The sequence below is a fragment of the Myxine glutinosa genome, chromosome 5 (genome assembly GCF_964187855.1).
Source record: "Myxine glutinosa chromosome 5, kmMyxGlut1.1, whole genome shotgun sequence".
Classification (NCBI taxonomy): Eukaryota; Metazoa; Chordata; class Myxini; order Myxiniformes; family Myxinidae; genus Myxine; species Myxine glutinosa.
The window spans coordinates 195531806-195552277 of NC_136265.1; the positions used below are offsets into that span (position 1 = coordinate 195531806).

At 44.5% G+C, this 20472-nt stretch overlaps 1 protein-coding gene across 2 annotated transcripts in view; it reads left to right on the top strand.

Moving 5' to 3' along the window:
- The window catches only part of LOC137426536 (homeobox protein Meis1), a 214203-nt gene that overhangs the window by 106810 nt on the left and 86921 nt on the right, over nt 1-20472 (top strand). The gene's annotated exons all lie outside the window — the stretch shown is intronic.

Consider the following 20472-nt stretch of genomic DNA (forward strand, 5'->3'; position numbering starts at 1 on the left):
GTATTCTGAATTTTGGAAAGCTACCACAAGTCACATTTTCTTTCAACTTATATGATTCTTCTAAATCTGTGAGGCCTAGCTTCTGTATTTTAGTTTATAGTTGGCATATCCATGACATTTTTGCGTGGCATTTATGCTGTCGTTGTTCCCGATGGTTTTATTTTATTTAAATTAATTTGGGGGAATTTTGGAACGTTGCTCTCTCGTATGTACAACGTTAATGCCCCCAAGGGCACAATATCAACCACGAAGAGTGGTTTGGCACGATGTTTGCACCAGATCAAGTGGAGCAGCAGCATCCTGAAAAATCGTTAACGAGCTCTCTGGGTTTTTTTTCAACAATTCAATGGTGACATTGGAATTCTTTAGGGATCATAGCTTGGTTTTTAAAAGCTCAAGACGCCAAATCCTTCAAACTGCTGCTTTCAGTGAGATTTTAATCTGAAACTTCTGAGATGCGAGTCCAGTATTCTCATTTACTAGTGTACGCATTTGTTTTGTTAGTCTCAATGCTTGAGGCCCAAATCTGAATTTTCCTTGACCTATGGAAAGTAATGCCCCTGTGCACACCTGGGAAATTATTTTGGCCATTTTATCACATTTGGCAGCTGGCAGCTTGAGTTACGTCCCAATTCCCATCCTCTCTGTATAATGCATTGCATCACGGCGATACTTTGGACGTTTGTGGACTTTTGCATATAAAGGAACCCTATTGGCTAATGTTGGATAGGAAATTAACAAATGAGAAAGAGAATTTGGGAAGGAGATCATACTTAAGTGGGAAACATTTGACCTCTTCCAACAATTGTTTCAAGGTTAACACATGATGAATTATTGAAAAATGATGTGCACACCATAAATCATTAAAGTAGTGTAAGCTAGGGCATCCAAACGATTAACCACAAGGCTAACTGAACACCAATGTGCTGTAAGACGACAAGACAGGTTGTCATTGGTTGCGACACACATACACACACACACATACACACACACACACACACACACACACACACACACACACACACACACACACACACACATACACACACACACATACACACACACACATACACACACACACACACACACACACACACACACACTCTCTCATGGAATCAGACCACGATCCTTGGCACAGGATCTTTAAGAGTGACCCGCGAGATTGTTGAGGCCTGGTACTCTGATAAAAACTGCATCAACCGACACATCGACTTACACCCACATACAAAGCACAACGCAATCAATTACAACGTCAAAAACAGCAGGGTCATTTGAATGCAGGGAAGCCCGGTGATTGGCAAGGACTTGGACCAATCCATCACGTGAACCGTCCCCAACGGAACTTAACGGTTAACACCACACTCAACGCCTCTGAGGAAGAGAACTAGTTTGTTCTTGAAACGTCAGGCTATTAATAAAGATTTTTAAAAATTATTTTACTGCTCAGGGTGCTATCATTTACAATATATATATATACACACAGTCACGTGAAAAAGTAAGTACACCCCATGTAAAGTTTTGACTTTTTCAACATATTTCAACATACAGCTACTTGATCTTCATTTCAACAATATTGATAGATAAAGGTGATATAATATAACAAATATCATGAAACATTTACATTTGTAGTCCATTGTATAATTTAAATAAACATAAATGCAAATTTCGCATGTGGAAAAAGTAAGTACACCCCTACATTTATCACTACTTCAAATACCAAAAATTAGAATCAGGTGCACCAGCTCAGGTGCAAATGATTAGAACATCGTTAGAGTGGATCTTGGAGGAACCTGTCTTATTTAAACCTCAGACATTTCGTTTGGTTTGCTCTTTGTTGTTGAAGTTTTAGCTCTTTCACGAGCCTCGATTCAGTATACAAAAAAAAAGAAAGAAAAAAAAAAAGAAAGTGTGTGGTGTCACAATGCCTAGATCAAAAGAGCTCTCTGCTGCCTTCAGAAAGAAGGTTATAGATGCCTACGAGTCTGGGAAGGGATTTTAAAAGATCTCCAAACAATTTGAAATCAATCATTCGACTGTCCGGAAGATCATCGGCAAGTGGAGAAGATTCCACACAACTGCCAACTTGTTCAGGCCAGGCCGCCCCAGCAAGTTCCACCCGAGAGCAGACCGCAAGATGCTGAAAAGTCTCTAAGAACCCCAGAATGTCATCACGGGACCTACAGGTAGCTCTTGCCACTGTTGATGTTAAAGTGCACGAGTCTACCATAGAAAGAGGCTGCACAAATTTGATCTACATGGGAGGTGTGCCAGGAGGAAACCTTTGCTGTCCAGAAAGAACATCAGGGCAAGACTAAAGTTTGCCAATGAACACCGAGGCAAAGACCAGCACTTCTGGAACAATGTGTCTGGACAGATGAGTCAAAGGTAGAGCTATTCGGCCACAGTACCAGAAGACATGTTGGGCGAAAACTAAAGACAGCATTTGGCCACAAGAACCTGATACCAACTGTAAAGCATGGTGGTGGAAATATTATGGTTTGGGGCAGCTTTGCTGCATCAGGGCCTGGGCAGCTCACCATCATAGAATCCACCATGAATTCTTCATTGTACTTCATTGTACCAAATTTTGTACTTCATTGTACCAAATTCTTCATTGTACCATTGTACCCTCTGTCAGAAAGTTGAAGCTCAACCGAAGGTGCACCTTAAACATGACAATGACCCTAAGCATACCAGTAAATCCACAAAGGAATGGCTGAAAAGAAAGAAATGGAGGGTTCTGGAATGGCCAAGTCAAAGCCCGGATCGAAATCCCATCGAGATGTTGTGGGGGGATTTGAAACGAGCTGTGCATGCAAGAAACCCCTCAAATATCGCACAGCTGAAATAATTCTGCATGGAGGAGTGGGCAAAAATTTATCCCAGTCGATGTCAGAGACTGGTAGACAGTTATAAGAAACGCCTACTTGAGGTTGTTTCTGCCAAAGGGGGCAATACCACCTATTAGAGCCAAGGGTGTACTTACTTTTTCCACATGCGAAATTTGCATTTATGTTTATTTAAATTATACAATGGACTACAAAATGTAAATGATCCATGATATTTGTTATATTATATCACCTTTATCTATCAATATTGTTGAAATGAAGATCAAATAGCTGTATGTTGAAATATGTTGAAAAAGTCAAAACTTTACATGGGGTGTACTTACTTTTTCACGTGACTGTATATATGTACCTTCCAAGTGTCATAGAAAGCTGAAATTTGGTGTGCCAATGGACATCAAAGCCGGCGCACCGGGAAAAGTCACAAAACCATCGGAAAGCGTCTGTAAATGAAACTTTACGTAGAAAAACCGTAAACGAAAAAAACAATACAAAAAAACCCCTCAATCAATATCTCGCATTTGAAAATTTTAATTTCTATAACTGTAAACTTTGAAATAAAGATCTCAATGCAAATTTACGTAAAAACCATAAATGCCCCTGTAAAATAATTTTTATTTATTTAAATAACCTAAAATTATATCTTCAAGCAGGTCAGTGATGATTGCCTATAATCATAAGGCTTCTATTTATTATGTACCTGCGTACGAAGCACAGTTTTGTAATGCTTAAACAATGTGTGTGTTTGTGTGTATATATATATACACACATGTATTGTATATGTGTATATATATATTTGTGTTTGTGTGTATATATATATTTCACATGCACACGTATCCTTCTTGGTTTATTCAGTATACTGAACATTTTTCATTTGGAATTCTCTGCCATACCATCAGCTAGGAAGCCCTTTGATGAAGAGGTTCAGGTGTCTGTAACAAATGACTAGGATTGAGGAGCTGATATGTGGGGTTAGTGGGGTAGAATCTTGTCCCCACATTACATGAGATTAGGGGCTCCCAAACTCAGGGCCATGACCCAAGCTTGAAAAAAAAAACCCTCAAAATCCGTTTATTTGAGGGGGGGGGGGGCAGGGGGGGGTGGGGTTCATGTCGAAAGCGTTTTCTCCAACATTTTTTTTTATCGCAAGTACCGGTACCATTTGGGTCGCGAGACGAATGAAATTTCAAAATTTGGGTCGTGGACAAAAAAAGTTGGGGAACTGCTGCACGAGATGCTTACTTTCATAACGGAGAAAGAAATTGAGTTATCTATGTTGTTAATGTGATGCAAATGAAGACGCAGCCTGTGTATTGCCTGATTCACAGAATGGCTGAACAAGCAGCGAAGGCATCGCAGTGTTTGTGGCTCAGGGCTCCGTGATAACATCCCCCTGACAGCGTACTGTGGGTTCGGCTTCCATTTACAACATGTAGGGAATCAAGATGGCGATCCAGCAGGTGTTCTCCTGCACTCCTTAATTGCCCTGTTTGTATTGCCTTCATTAAATGGTGTTGATTTATTTTCACGTCTGTGAGGTTCACACCACAGATTAGAGGAGTTGGAACATCGATGTCTGTTGCGGGCTTGATTATCGCTTGAGGCCCCGTCTGCCTGCTGGACAATGTTTGCCAATTACTAAGTATGATAGTTCAAACTGACAAAAGCAATTTGCACATCAGCAAAACTCATCTGTATTGTGCAGAACTTTGCACCGAACAACCAATTAATTCGTACAAATATCTGTACTCCCATGCGAGTCCCCTAGCTTTTGGACAAGGTGGTTTTGGATGATTGTTTGTGGCTTACAGTGATTCATAATGTCTGACATTTTACAAAAGCCCTCACCAAAAAAAATCTGATGATTTCTCATGACACCTGATGGCAATATCATGAAATTTCATTAATGGAAGGCTTTTTCTTTCCAAATTTCCCAAAAGAAATTTGGACAATGAAGGCAAGTGATGCTCATGGGAGTATGGTGATGGGAGGGGGTATGGGAGGATCCTTGCTGCTCTTATTTTTCAGAAAGAATCTTTATTTCCAAAGCACTTCTGTGGTTGTTCGACACGTTACATTAACCTGCCATACGTGTAAATTTGCATCCCGTCATTCTCTTTCCTAAAGGCTCTCATGTCTGTCATTTAACGTTTCAATTCTCGTTTATCACGACAAAAATGTTTAATTTTGGCTTATTTGACGTAAATTTTAAAGTTTAAAAAAAATTCGGAAAAAACGTTTTCAAAAAAAAAGTTTTCAAAAAAAAAAAAGTTTGCAAATAATTTGGACAATAACGGCAAGTCATGGCTATGGAGAGGAAGTCAAGGGAGGGGGTATGGGATCCTTGCTGTTCTTATTTTTCAGAAAGAAACTATTTCCAAAGCACTTCTGTGGTTGTGCGACACGTTACATTAACCTGCCATACGTGTAAATATGCATCCCATCATTCTCTTTTCTAAAGACTCTCATGTCTGTCATTTAACGTTTCACTTCTCGTTTATCAAGACTATAATGTTTAATTTTGGCTTATTTGACGTAAATTTTAAAGTTTTTTAAAAAGTCGAAAATAACGTTTTCCAAAAAAAAGTTTTTTAAAAACGTTTTCAAATAATTTGGACAATAAAGGCAAGTCATGGCTATGGGGAGGGAGTGAAAGAAGGGGGTATGGGATCCTTGCTGCTCTTATTTTTCAGAAAGAAACTTTATTTCCAAAGCACTTCTATGGTTGTGCGATACGTTACATTAACCTGCCATACGTGTAAATTTGCATCCCGTCATTCTCTTTCCTAAAGGCTCTCATGTCTGTCATTTAACGTTTCAATTCTCGTCTATCACGACAATAATGTTTAATTTTGGCTTATTTGACGTAAATTTTAAAGTTTAAAAAAAATTCGGGAAAATTTTTTTCCAAAAAAATTTTTAAAAAAGTTTTCAAAAAAAAAGTAAAAAAAAAAAAAAGTTTTGAAATAATTTGGACAACAGCGGCAAGTCATGGCTATGGGGAGGGAGTGAAGGGAGGGGGTATGGGATCGTTGCTGCTCTTATTTTTCAGAAAAACTATTTCCAAAGCACTTCTGTGGTTGTGCGACACGTTACATTAACCTGCCATACGTGTAAATATGCATCCCATCATTCTCTTTTCTAAAGACTTATGTCTGTCATTTTACATTTCGTCCAATTTTCGTTTAAAAAAAAAAAACTAACAAAAAAACATTTTCGTCAAAAAACAGTAACGTCTAATTTTGTGATCTTAGATGTCAATTTAATCGTAGTCGGTATAAGAGAGCCTGTTAAAAGGATTATTTCTCCAATTGGAAAACGATGAGCAATGCTTGCTAAAAACGCATTCCTTTACTCCTAGACAATCCTAATGTTAACCCTAAGCTTCACCCAGACGATTTGAAAAGACAAACCTACCTGGAGTGTTCTTATCATGAACTGCCTGAAGCCATCTCATCAAGGCGGTTTAATGTCTCTCTAAGGTGACCTGTCCTTTAAACTTTTAATTTAGATTGCCTTGTAATGATATTTAGTCCTTTATTATTTGGGGGTGAGGAAAGGGGAAAAGAGGAGGCATTAATTTTTATATTCTCATCGGTCTGTGTTCGTATAATCTGTGTTGCTCTTTGCCAGTTCTTCTTCTTTTGAAATAATAGGTCGTCCACTCTTCGCGGTGGACACCGTGGGATCTTTGACGTCCATCTAAGGGACGGCACACACATCAACGTGCTGTGCACCGCCTGCGAGGCACCAGGACGACATTTTGTATAGCTGGGCCCCAAGATTCTAACCCTGACTTGACGACTCCGATATGAGTGCATACCTCCAGGTCCATACTGCCAGCCCACTTTGCTAGTTGCTCAATATCGACCTACCCTTATCACTCCGGGACCTTTGCCATAACACCTTTGCCATATGGGACCTCCGGGACCTTTGCCATATGGGAGTATTGGAAGTACAGTTTATAACAAGATGGCTGTCCAATGTGTGGGCCATCCCTAAGACGAATCGCTCGATATGAAAAATTACATTGGTTTATCTGAAAACTTTTCTCAAGAAGATATGGGCACGAATGAGGAAATGATGAGAGGTTACGCGATCAGATGCACCAACATGGTTCATGTTTCACAGTACCGGTACATTGAAATCCCGATTATAGATGATTGTGATGAAGTTATGAAGAACAAGCAGACAAAGAAGATGTTTGTGTTCCGCCAAATCGGAGTGGCATATTTTGCCGATTGTGGTAACATTTACCTTTACGCTGTTTTACCGGTAAAGTAATTTCATTGCTTCATCCATATTGACATCACAGCCAGAACATCGCATTAAATCTGTTTTTGTGGTATTCACTAGGCCTCATGACATGAGCAATCCTTCTTGCATCTTCAGACACATAGGGCTGCCAAAGCAGTTTCTACGCTATTTGGCACAATCCTGGGCGGGTCACCACTCCGACACAGGATACTCGAATGGCACATTCATCCTAATAAGCTGATGCTCATTTTGCCGACCTCGGAAGGATGACAGCTGTATCAACCCACCTCGTGTTAATTCAACGGAGGAACAGGGGCTTGATCTCAGGACTTTGCAATCTTAAGCCAGCCACTTTAACCATTAAGCCAGTCGCCGACTGGGCATCCTCCGTCGTGCGAAGTCCTTCCTTGGCACACCTGAGCTCCTCAACACATACAAGGCTTTCATCCGCAGCTCTATGGAATACTGCTCTCCCCTCTGGTCTGGTGCTCCTGCCTCACACCTAGCCCGTCTTCACGCTGTTGAAACCAAAGCGTTCAGAATCATTGGAATCTCCCGCGATGAAGCTAACTCCAAGGGCCTTTCACTCACTCACCGCAGGCAGGTTGGTGGTCTTTCCGTCTTCTACCGACTCCTCTCTGGCCTTGCCCCCCCAGCCCTCCCTGGGCTCTGTCCCCCAAATATTCCTACAGGTCGCACAAGATCTGCCTGCAACCCTCTTATGGTTAAACTGCCAAAATCAAGACTTTCTGCTCACCTTCACTCCTTCATTCCTCTTTTCTCCCGCCTCTGAAACAAACTCCCTCACTCTCTTCAATCCCACTCCACCCTCCAGGTCTTTAAAACAGCTGTTCACCACCATCTCTTATCCTCCCCCATCCAAAACCTTGATCTTTTCTACCCCTGCTAATTTCGGTCCCCTTGTGTTTTATACTTCACCCACCCCCCCCCCCCCTTCCCACGCCTCCTGCCCCCAAGCCCTCTCCCTCCCACACTTCTCCCTGCTCTCAAATGTTGTGGTTGTGTGCTTCCCCTTCTCTCCCCATCTTGTCTTCCGCTCCCTCTTTTTGTATATTTTGTTTGTCTGGTTGATTTGTTTGTGAAATAAATGTTAGCTCTTTCACGAGCCTCGATTCAGTATACAAAACAAAAAAAACAAACAAAAAAAAAAACTCCTTTATTTCATGGTGGAATAGGTTCCATGGCCTTATGTAAGTCCGATGGGAGCACTCTATTGGCATTACTATGGGTTGTTGTTGTATAGCCCTGGACAGTTCTTTTGAACAAGCCCGCAGCACGGAAACAGCCGATCGATCTCCCAGGAGCGACCCAGAGATCCCCCACATCCAGGATGGTGCACCCCGGATTCACAAAGTCAGGCTCACAACAGAGTTGGAGAGAGAGGAGACAGACAGAGGAGAGAGAGAGAGAGAGAGAGAGAGAGAGAGAGAGAGAGAGAGAGAGAGACAGAGGAGAGAGAGAGAGAGAGAGACAGAGGAGAGAGAGAGACAGAGGAGAGAGAGAGACAGAGGAGAGAGAGGCAGATGAGAGAGAGGCAGAGGAGAGAGAGGCAGAGGAGAGAGAGGCAGAGGAGAGAGAGGCAGAGGAGAGAGAGGCAGAGGAGAGAGAGGCAGAGGAGAGAGAGGCAGAGGAGAGAGAGGCAGAGGAGAGAGAGGCAGAGGAGAGAGAGGCAGAGGAGAGAGAGAGACAGGGACAGAGACAGGAGACAGAAGACAGAAGACAGAGACAAGAGACAAGAGGGACAGAGACAGAGACAAGAGACAGACAAGAGGGACAGAGACAAGAGACAAGAGCGACAGGGCCGGTCCATGGGGACCGATGAGCACTCTGACAGTGACTGCGCTGCCCTGACGAATCTGGGCGGCAGGGAAGAATGGGGAAAATTTGGTACCCGACTTACATTGGGAGTAATCGTGAAGACAACCACCAAGAGGGATACAACCACTAGGAAGAGGCGTCCCCAATAGTTTTATTGCTATGGGAAAATAGACCCAGTGGTTTTGAGATCCTTTCCCCTGCCAAATTGTTTGAGCACTCAAGGGAATCAAACCCACTCTGGTGAGGGCAATGCCACATGTCTTTATGCACTCCACTACCAAGCTGCTCCTTACTCCATGCCGAACCACAAACGTTGCCGGAGCGATTCTTGTGGGATATAGATTTATGATTAATAGCACCTAAGGATCATTTCCCCGCCTCGTAAACCATATAAAGCCGTAGTTTTGAGTTGGCGGCAGTTACGGCCTGCCGACAAAAGGCACAACATTTTGCCTACATCAATTGGATTATTAAGAGTGGTTATTGCATGATGTACTGTATATAATGATGCGATCGCACAGGGAACTTGCCTGTCTTTCAGTTGGTCTTATTAGAATTGAACTGAATTGCATTTAATCAGCATCTAATTGACTTGTCATTGGCCTGTTTCCAGAATGAGGCCATCAATGGATTGCAATATTAGTGGTCGACACGAGTGCGTGCTGGTGGTGATGTGAGTGTCTCCGCTGTAAATGTGTTTCTATCCGGTTATTGAGCTTACTCGTGGACCTTATGGAAGTCTACGTTCCGTCAACGTCTCGAGGCTTCCTTTTTATGGTCGTAGAGTTGTTCGCTCACATGTTTTCCATTTTACTCGAGAATGCTTGTGTCTGGTGTTAACTGAATTATTGTGCTCCTTCATCCCTCCGTATCTCATGTACTTGTACGCAGGTCTAAGTTTGGACATTCCTAAGCTAGTGTCCAAGTCCAAGTATCATAAGTGTCGTTTGTCCTGAGATTCTTTTTTCCGAAAGGGTCGTTATTCTGGCTCCTATTTTACCTATGAAAGTCTCAAAGGAACATCTTTTCAAAATTGTCACAAATTATTTGCCTAAACTTTTCTTTTTTCTTTTTTTTACTTCTGATTTGGGAGATGTGGGCATCACTTCCTTTTTGCATATAGGCTATGAGCCAGACCCCCCAAATTGACCGGTCGGTACCATACAGATGGAGTAAGGCTCATTGTGATTTTTAGCAAGATATATGTCCCTAGATATGAAAAAAAAGTGATAGCAGTGTATAACTCTCGGCCATCTCTGTGTTATCACCCGAAATATTATTATACGCCTGCTTCGCTTCGCCAAAAAATGTGATATTTGCTAAAATTGGAATAAATATGTTTTTAAGGACCACAGAGTGCTGAGATCGAGATCGAGATCGTATTTGTTCGAGAGATCATGATAAACCTAGAGTGTGGAGCAAGTTTGCATGCATTGTGAAATATAATGTAGCTGATGTTACAAACCTACTTTAGGATACTAGCTAATACCAAAAATTACACTGAGATACCAAAAGTAGTAGACGAATAAACCTAAAATGTTCAAAAGCTATGTTTCGTTCCAAAATATCAAAATTAGGGGGTATGGTTGAACATATTTTGAACTTTGCCAAAATATGTGCCCCAAACAACCACCATATTACAAAGTAATGATATATTCCAATGCAGTGGTTCCTTGCGAAGATTTTGAGGGGTCAAATGTTACTCTGGGAGTTTTCATTTTTGAAATATTGACAAAAATGTACAATGTGAATTCTGAACTCGAAGCGATTTCGACCACTTTTTCACTAAATTGAACATATTTTTTGTCATTATATCAATATTTTGATAAATAACCCCCACAAATGTTCTATATTTCTATTACTATATTAGTTGGCATCCAGTATGCAAATTATTGGCACTCTGTGGTCCTTAAAAACATATTTATTCCAATTTTAGCAAATATCACATTTTTTGGCGAAGTGAAGCGGGCGTATAATAATATTTCGGGTGATAACACAGAGATGGCCGAGAGTTATACACTGCTATCACTTTTTTTTCATATCTAGGGACATATATCTTGCTAAAAATCACAATGAGCCTTACTCCATCTGTATGGTACAGACCAACCCCCTTGGCTCATAGCCTATTATAGGCAACTTTATATTGCTGATCCTTCGTTGCCCTGAGGGCGTTGAGTCAACCACAAAATGCGGAAATTTACAGCAGATCAGGGATTTGTTCTTTTCATGTGCATCCTGTGGCTGTTGGTTTGCCTCAATGCTGGGAGTGTGGCTGTGTCGCTGATGCAGTGCCCCCTGCTGTTTACGGCAGGAATTTGGCCACGGTGCCGGAGAATGCTCGCCTCCTCTTCGTGAAGGACTCCATGGGATCTTTAATATCCACCGACTCATGCTGGCAGATGGGACATCAGGTTTAACATCCATCGGAGGGACTGCACACACATTGATGACTCAACCTGTCTGTGAAACACGAAGATGACAGTTTATAGCTGGGTCGGGATTCAAACCCAGGCTAGATAGCTTAAAGAGATATTCTTTATATTCTGGCTATTAAGAGATATTCTGGCCATTCTCAGAGAGCCTCCTCAGCGTCGACGAGTCTGGCATTTCACTCAGGCCGACTGGGACGGTCTTCAAGCAGCCATCAATCGTCTGGATTGGTCTCCCATCTCCACTGCATCTGACATCAATTCTTCCTGGGAATTCTTCCAAAGCAAACTGATCTCTCTCATGCACAGATTTATCCCATCTCGCCTTCAATTGTCTTACCCTTCCTCCCGTCCATGGTACACTGAATCTTATGGTGAGGCAGTTGCCCTGAAACAACTTGCCTTTGCCTCTTGGAAGGCTAATCCAACTGAAGGAAATCTCAGTTCCTTCCACCAAGCTCGGAACAAGTGTGTGTCTACCCTCAGGAGTGCCAGGAAGCACTATCTCTCCTCACTCAAGAATGAACTCTCAAACCTGTCTCCTTCCTCCAAATCCTGGTGGCGTCTGGTCAAATCCGTTTCTGGTGTTTGTTCCCCCTCCATCCCCTCCCTTACCTCAAATGGCCACACAGTTGACATCGCACGTGACAAAGCCGAATGCCTCAACTCTGTGTTCGCCTCAAAATCCTTAGTCCCAAACCCATCTCTCTCTGTTCCCACCTTTCCCAGTCGAACCCAACTGCTCCTGGACTCTGTGTCCTTCTCTCCTGACAAGGTGGAGGAGTTTTTGTCAAACCTCGACTCTGATTCTGCAACTGGACCAGACGGCATCAGCCCACGGGTCCTAAAATCCTGCTCTGCCGCTCTATCTCACCCTCTCTCTGTTCTTTTCACCCTATCTTTTGCTCAAGGTCATCTGCCAGCATCCTGGAAATCAGCTAACATTACCGCTTTACACAAAAAAGGTGCAAAAACAGATCCTTGCAACTACAGACCAATCAGCCTGCTCCCAATTATCAGCAAAGTCATGGAATCCATCATTGCTTCGGATATGAAATCTTTCCTCTTCTCCAATGGCTTGATCTCTGATCATCAATTTGGTTTCAGACCAGGTCACTCTACTCTGGACATGCTGCTTCTGCTGTCTCAACAATGGATGGAGGTCCTCAATGCCAAACAGGAAATCAGAGCTGTCTCCCTTGACATATCAAGGGCCTTTGATACGGTCTGGCACCCAGCTCTGCTCACCAAACTCTCCTCCTATGGTATCCATGGAAATCTCCATGCATGGCTTGCGGACTTCCTCTCTGGTCGTAGTCAACGTGTGGCCCTGAATGGATTTCTCTCATCTCCCCTTCCTGTTCAGGCTGGAGTTCCCCAAGGAAGTGTGCTGGGCCCTGTGCTTTTTCTGGTCTTTATCAATGATCTCTCTGACTCTCTGGAAAATCCTCTCTATCTCTTTGCTGATGACTCCACTCTCTGCCGCTCCATTCCTCTTCCCTCAGATCGGCAGTCTGCAGCCTCCTCACTCTCTGAAGACCTGGACAAAATCACAGACTGGTCAAACAAGTGGAACATGTCTTTCAATCCTGACAAATCTCACTCTCTTACTATGTCTCTCCGAAAAGATCGACTGGACAACCCTCCCTTCTACTTTCTCAACAATCCTCTCCAAGAAGTTCTGTCACTCAAGCTTTTGGGTCTCACTATCTGCCATGATCTTTCTTGGGAAAACCACATTTCCAAGCTGGCCTCCAAAGCCAGTCGCCGACTGGGCATCCTCCGTCGTGCGAAGTCCTTCCTCGGCACACCTGAGCTCCTCACCACATACAAGGCTTTCATCTGCAGCTCAATGGAATACTGTTCTCCCCTATGGGCTGGTGCTCCTGCCTCACACCTGGCTCGGCTTCACGCTGTTGAATCCAAAGCTTTCAAAATCATTGGAATCTCCTGCGATGAAGCTATCTCTGAGGGCCTTTCACTCACTCACCGCAGGCAGGTAGGTGGCCTTTCTGTCTTCTACCGACTCCTCTCCGGCCTTGCTCCCCCAGCTCTCTCTGTGCTCTGTCCCCCAAATATTCCTACAGGTCGCACAAGATCTGCCAGCAACCCTCTGATGGTTAAACTGCCGAAATCTCGGCTCTCTGCTCACCTTCACTCTTTCATTCCTCTTTTCTCCCGCCTGTGGAACAAACTCCCACACTCCCTTCAATCCCTCTCCTCCCTCCAGGTCTTTAAAACAGCTGTTCACCACCATCTCTTATCTTCCCCCATCCATAACCTTGATCTTTTCTACCCCCACTAATTCACCCCAGATCCACCTTGTTTGAAATTCCAACTTCTTTCCTGGAAATCCTGGCAGTGTCCATATGTTTATACCTCTCCCACCCCCCCCCCTTCACATGCCACCCCCCCTTCACATGCCTCCCCCCCAAAGCCCTCTCCCTCCCACAGATCTCTCGATGTCTCCATGTCTCTCAGTCCCTGCTCTCAAATGTTGTGTTTGTGTCCTTCCCCCTCTCTCCCCATCTTGTCTACCGCTCCCGATGTTATTTGTTTTATGTGTCTGTTTGTCTTTCTGTGTGATTAATGTTCGCTCTTTCACGAGCCTCGATCTTGTATACAAAAAAAAAAGAGGTGAGTGAGCTTACCTCCAGGCCATCCTGTCAGCTGTAGGTCATGCACACAAGCACATCACTCTCTTCCAGTCGGTCAGTAATGAGCCAGCTGGATGTTTCTTAAATTGACGACCCAGTATTGACATAGTGTACTGGAACTACTTCCTTTTCAGAAGCTTCAAATCAAAGCTCATCCGTCGGAGAACGATGTCTTGTGACGTCACATTGCTGTGATAACATCCAAACCTGATAACATCCAAAGATAAGGACTTCCTTTGATGTTATTTGATTGTCTAATTGTATGGAATCATATAGCCTTGTAAAATTTTCCAGAAAATGTAAACCACGATTATTGAGCGAATCTTCTTTTTCTTCTCCTTGCGAATGGAAAATAGCGACTCACACGTCCAAGTCTAAATCAGAAAGTCTGTGGTCAAGTGCATTGGCTTGAATCCTTAGTTGAAACTGAATCAATGGATTGATAGCTTCATCCAATCTTTTGAGGTATATGGTGGATGTGGACATGGGAAATTGGCGCATGGTCAAATTTCATATCAAAACAAGAACGATACTCGGTAGCGCGCAAACCTCCGCCAGATTGAAAAGTTTACGTTTGTATCCCACTGATAGGTCGGATCTGGATTCAGATCTTCAGAAAAATCTAATCATCTTGTTATTTTCCCCGAACCATTTCATGCACCTAGTTTTGTCATAAGTCATCCACAACTTTTTGAGATATTGTGCTATATATTGTTTTTGGCCCAACAGGCTGCCGCTTCCGGTCCCTCGAGCAAGTAGGCTTGTTTCGATCTCTCCACGACATTGAAGTTTGAGTATTTTCCCATTTGTGTCTTTGTCAAATTTCCACTGGTTATTTTATTGCGTATGTGTTTGTAGTGAAACTGAAGAAGAAGAAGAAGAGGGGGATTCTGGGGTGTGGTGATCTAATGCGTGCTGGATATAGTCAAGCGCTCTTTATGTGTGAGGAGAGAATTACGCGTTCTGAACGCACCATGTTCTGGTCTGCGCTGCATTCATCTTGGTAAGACCAGATCGATGGCTTGGTCTTTATACTATACTTGAGTAAACTTTATACTTATACTTTATATGAATCAATAACTAATACGTCAATTGCTTGTGTGCCTAGGACTTGTGGAATCGATGTCAATAAAGCCTCACTTCTGTGAACGAGGTCTTGGATAAATTCCATTACAATTTATTGAAATCGATTCTGTGACGCGCTGAAACAATGGACAAGCTCATCAAACTGGAGCAATTCGGAGGTGATCCTAACGCCGGAGATGCATCCAGTCATGGACCCACTGGCTCCATTCCCTGGGGCTCTATTTGGGATTGGTGCCGGAAATCACCGACGCGCAGAAATTGAACGTACTTTCTTGCAATGTGACACATTCTGTCTACGAATACTTCTTCCACTGCACAACCTATGAGAACGCTGTGGATACCTTGACGGCTCTTTCTGTCAAACCTCGGCGCACCATTTACACCCGGCACCTTCTCGCGACGCGCCAACAAGAACCATCGGAGTCTTTGGAGCAATACGCGCAAATCTTGCGACAGCTCGGTCGGGACTGCGCAGTCATAGACCGCGCTGCTGTGGAGGGCACTGATGACCTAGTATGTGACGCTTTCATAGCCAGGCTCCAGGCTCCCACAATCCGCCAGCGACTCCTCAAAAACGACACGCTGGACTTCAAGATGGCCTTCGACCAAGCCCGGGTACTTCAGTCGGCACAAGTGAGGCGTACGGCCGTCCATACATAACTGCAAGCACTTCGGCCAATGCTGAAGATCACGTGAAGTTAGAATCTGCTGCCGCGTGAGCGCCCACGTGCCGGGATTCCCGCAGAGTGGAATCGGACGACGAGGTGAACGAGCCGTGTACCGCGGCCACCGCGATCCCCGCTGGGGGCACGGCCAAATGTTTCTTTTGCGGAAAATGCCATCACCCCCACCCACAATGTCCTGCTCGGAAGATGACTTGTCATAATTGCGGGAAGAGAGGCCACTTCGCCAAGGTCTGCCGATCGACCAAAAGCCAACGGACGATGCTAGCAGGCGCACGTGCCTCTGGGATCTCAAGAAGAACTCCTAGCGGCTTAGTGAGGGCTGTCATCCCGGTGAAAATCAACAGCCAATCAGTGGAAGCACTGATCGATACTGGCAGTGACAAGAGTTACATCAGCCAGCGACTCGGCGAACAACACGGTTGGCCTACTGTTGCGACAATGCAACGGGTGTACATGGCTTCCGGAGCTTTGTGGCAGCGATCCTGAGGAACTTGTATAGTTAAGCTAGTGGCTAATGATGTTATGTACTCGGATGTGGAGTTAATGGTGTTTCAGAATCTGTGCTCTGACATGTTTCTCGGACATGACTTCTTGAATCGGCATATGCAGTTTATGCAGTTCAGCCTAAAATGCAGTTTAGCGGGGCTCACACCTTCTCTTTAGGTAACCGGCGACTCGACGCGCAGAGCCCGGTATGCGGCTTAGCGGAGATGGCTATTGAACCTCCGCTGCTATTTCCGAGTTTAACTTCAAATTGCCACCCGGTCACCATGAAATCTCGGCGGTATTCTCAGCCTGACATCAAATTTATCACGGACGAAACTAAACGACTTCTACTCGAAGGAGTTATCAAACCCAGTTGCTCGCCATGGCGGGCTCAAGTGCTGGTTGTCAATATCCCTAATCATCGCAAACGCATGGTCATCGATTACTCTCAAACGATCAATCCCTTTACCCAAATAGACGCCTACCCGCTACCTCGCATGGAGTACATGGTCCGAGCTGTATCTAACTACCGAGTTTTCAGTACGCTGGACCTTTGTAGCGCATATCATCAAATTCCAATACGAGAAGCCGACCGCCCCTACACGTCCTTCGAGTCTGGCCAGCGGCTGTACCAATTTTGTATAATCCCATTCGGCATTACAAATGGGGTTCATGCTGTCAACGGGCGATAGACAATATCCTAACAAAGGAGCAATTGAAAGATGTATTTGTCAACGTGGATAATGTTACGGTGTGCGGTTGAAACCAGAAAGATCACGATGCAAACTTGCGCCGGTTTTTGGAAGTGGCTAATAAGTACCACTTGACTTTCAATGAAGCCAAATGTAGTTACTCCGTGAGATCTACAGACCTCTTGGGCTACACGGTTTCCGGAGGGGAGATACGGCCGGATTTGGCACGCCTGCAGCCCTACTCGATGTAGCCCCTCCCGTCGATTGGGGAACATCAAAGAGAGCAATGGGATTATTCGCACACGACGCTCAGTGGGTCCCACGGTTCTCAGAGAAAATCTGTCCTCTAGTCGAGTGCAAAACATTTCCGCTGACCTTGGCAGCCCAGAAAGCCTGACAACAACTGAAGGATGACATAGCTGGCGCCGTCGTGACCTCCATCGATGAGTCGGTCCCCTTTGTAGTGGAAACAGATGCATCTGACTGCGCAATCGCGGTGACATTGAACCAGGGGGGCAGGGGGTGGGGTGACCGGTGGCGTTTTTCTCTCGCCCATTATCAGACAGTGAGAGACGACGCTCCTCAATTGAAAAAGAGGTCTACACTATAGTGGAATTGGTCCACAGATGGCGCCATTTCCTCTTAGGTAAGCATTTTCACCTCATTACGGACGAACAATCTGTAGCCGTTATGTACTATGGAAAGCATTCTCAAAAGATTAAAAACGAAAAGATCGCTAGCTGGCACATATAATTAGCCGACTACAGCTTCGATATTGTGTACCGGCCCGGAAAGAAGAACCAAGCAGCCGATGCTCTGTCTCGGCCTGTCTGCTCCAGCATGGTGGTCAATGAGCTACGCACTATACACAAATCTATTTGTCAACGGGCATCGCTCGCATCGCTCATTTTGTTCGGAGCCGGAACTAGCCTTTTTCCATAGATGAGATTCGCTATTTATGCAAATTGTGCCCGGTTTGCACTGAACTCAAGCCGAGTTTCTATAAGCCTCCCATGGGAACGTTAATTCATGCTGAACGGCTGTGGTAGCAGCTGAATCTTGACTTCAAAGGGCCCCTTCCTGGCGGAGGCGTGCATCGCTACCTACTCACGATCGTGGACGAGCATTCATGATTTCCTTTAGCATTTCAGTGCGCTGACATGTCGTCCACTACGATAATTAGATGTCTCCAGCAGTTGTTCCTTATGTTCGGATATCCCGCGTTCGTCCACAGTGACCACGGGACGGCCTTCCTATCCCGGGAAATCAAGCAATTCCTCCTGGAATGGGGAATTGTTTCCAGCCGCACTACTGCTTATAATCCCCAAGGCAACGGTTTAATCAAACGTTACAACGGGATTATATGGTGGGCGGTTACCATGGCTTTGCGGACACGCGGGATGACCTCAAACATGTGGGAACGAATGTTGCCGGAAGCGCTGCATGCAATTCGATCCCTGTTATGTACTTCGACTTATGCCACCCCTCATGAAAGAATGTTCCGGTACCAGCATCGTAGTTCTAGCGGGCAGCCGCTACCCTCATGGTTGGCCTAGCCGGGCCCTGCGTAACTGAAACGAGCTGTCCGACAGAGCAAATACGAGCCTCTGGTTGACCGCATGGACATTTTAGAAGCGAATCCCGAATATGCGCATATTCGGATGCCCGACGGTAGAGAGACTACCATGTCGGTCCGTCATCTTGCTCCCTGCAGAGAACAGGTCGATGATGCCACGATTTCCCCCACCATGTTAGATTTGCGACTGGCCGAAGCTGCTGTTAACGAAACTGCTTCGGATCCAGTGGATTTGTCAGCTGTGCCGGGGAGCCCTCAGAGTCCTCAGAGTAAGCCGTCTGATGAGGGGAGTTTGCCTTTACTGGGCACTGGGGGCATGGGGGCTGACAGAGTTAATCGCACTCGTGTTGGCCGACCTTGTCAGCAACCTAATCGCTTTGGCTGGAAGATTTTACACTACTAATGTTCCAGCCTGATTGCAATTCTAAGGGAGGGAGAATGTAGTGAAACTGAAGAAGAAGAAGAGGGGGATTCTGGGGTGTGGTGATCTAATGCGCGCTGGATATAGTCGAGCGCTCTTTATGTGTGAGGAGAGAATTACGCGTTTTGAATGCACCATGTTTTGGTCTGCGCTGCATTCATCTTGGTAAGACCAGAACGATGGCTTGGTCTTTATACTATGCTTGAGTAAACTTTATACTTATACTTTATATGATTCGATAACTAATACGCTAATTGCTTGTGTGCCTAGGACTTGTGTGAATCGATATCAATAAAGCCTCACTTCTGTGAACGAGGTCTTGGATAAATTCCATTACAGTGTTATTGTGTGTTTGTAGTTAGTTTTGGGTTTGTAATTATTGCAAACTTGTGTGTAATTAGTCGTTTTTTGTTTGCACCTCGTGTGTGGCCTGGTCTATCTAGGCTCCCTCCCCCCATCGGTATATTGTGAATATAAGTTCTTTCCTTCACTGTATTTGCTTGTTTCTTTGATTTTCTTTTCTCCCCTACCTCCCACGAACATCCTATTCTTTGTCTAACGTTTTAAATACACAAAAAAGAAAATAAATTACTTTATTAATTTTTTCTCTTCTCACTGACAGGTGCTTGTTCTCTCGCCCCCTCATCTCACCTTGTGCCCTGCCCCCTTGTCTCGCCTTGTCTTGTCCCTTTATCTCCTATTTCTCCAGCCTTTCCAACTCTAGTTTCCTCCATACTCACTCAACCCTTTCTCCCTCTTTCTCAAATCCACGTCCTCACTTAGGGACTTTTCCCAGATTGTTTTTCACGGTTTTGTTTAAATATTATTGAAATATGTTTAAACTTTCCCCTGCAGTGTTGTATTCAGTGGTTTATTACAACACGCTTTTTTTGTCCCCCATCACACTGCGGAGCGAAAGGGGGCTATGGTTTCCCCCTCCGTCCGTGTGTCCGTCCGTCCTTCCGTGCATGCGTACGTACGTACGTGCGTGCGTAAGCGAAGGACCGCATTCGAATTTGGTGTGTGGGTGCAACCCACGTCAAAATCCAAGATGGCCGCCGCCATGTATGTCTGATGCCATGTATGTCTGAACCTTGTGAGCGGAATATCTTGAAAAATAAGCGAAGTACCAACTTCTAATCTGGTGTGTGGGTGTATCTAGGCATAAGGAAGAACCCTATTGAAAATTGGGTCGCCACGTCAAAATCCAAGATGGCCACCGCCATGTATGTCTGAACCTTGTGAGCGGAATATCTTGAAAAATAAGCGAAGTACCAACTTCTAATCTGGTGTGTGGGTGTATCTAGGCATAAGGAAGAAGTCTATTGAAAATTGGGTCGCCACATCAAAATCTAAGATGGCCGCCGCCATGTATGTCTGACCTTGTGAGCGGAATATCTTGAAAAATAAGCGAAGTACCAAGTTTTAATCTGGTGTGTGGGTATATCTAGGCATAAGGAAGAACCTTATTGAAAATTGGGTCGCCACGTCAAAATC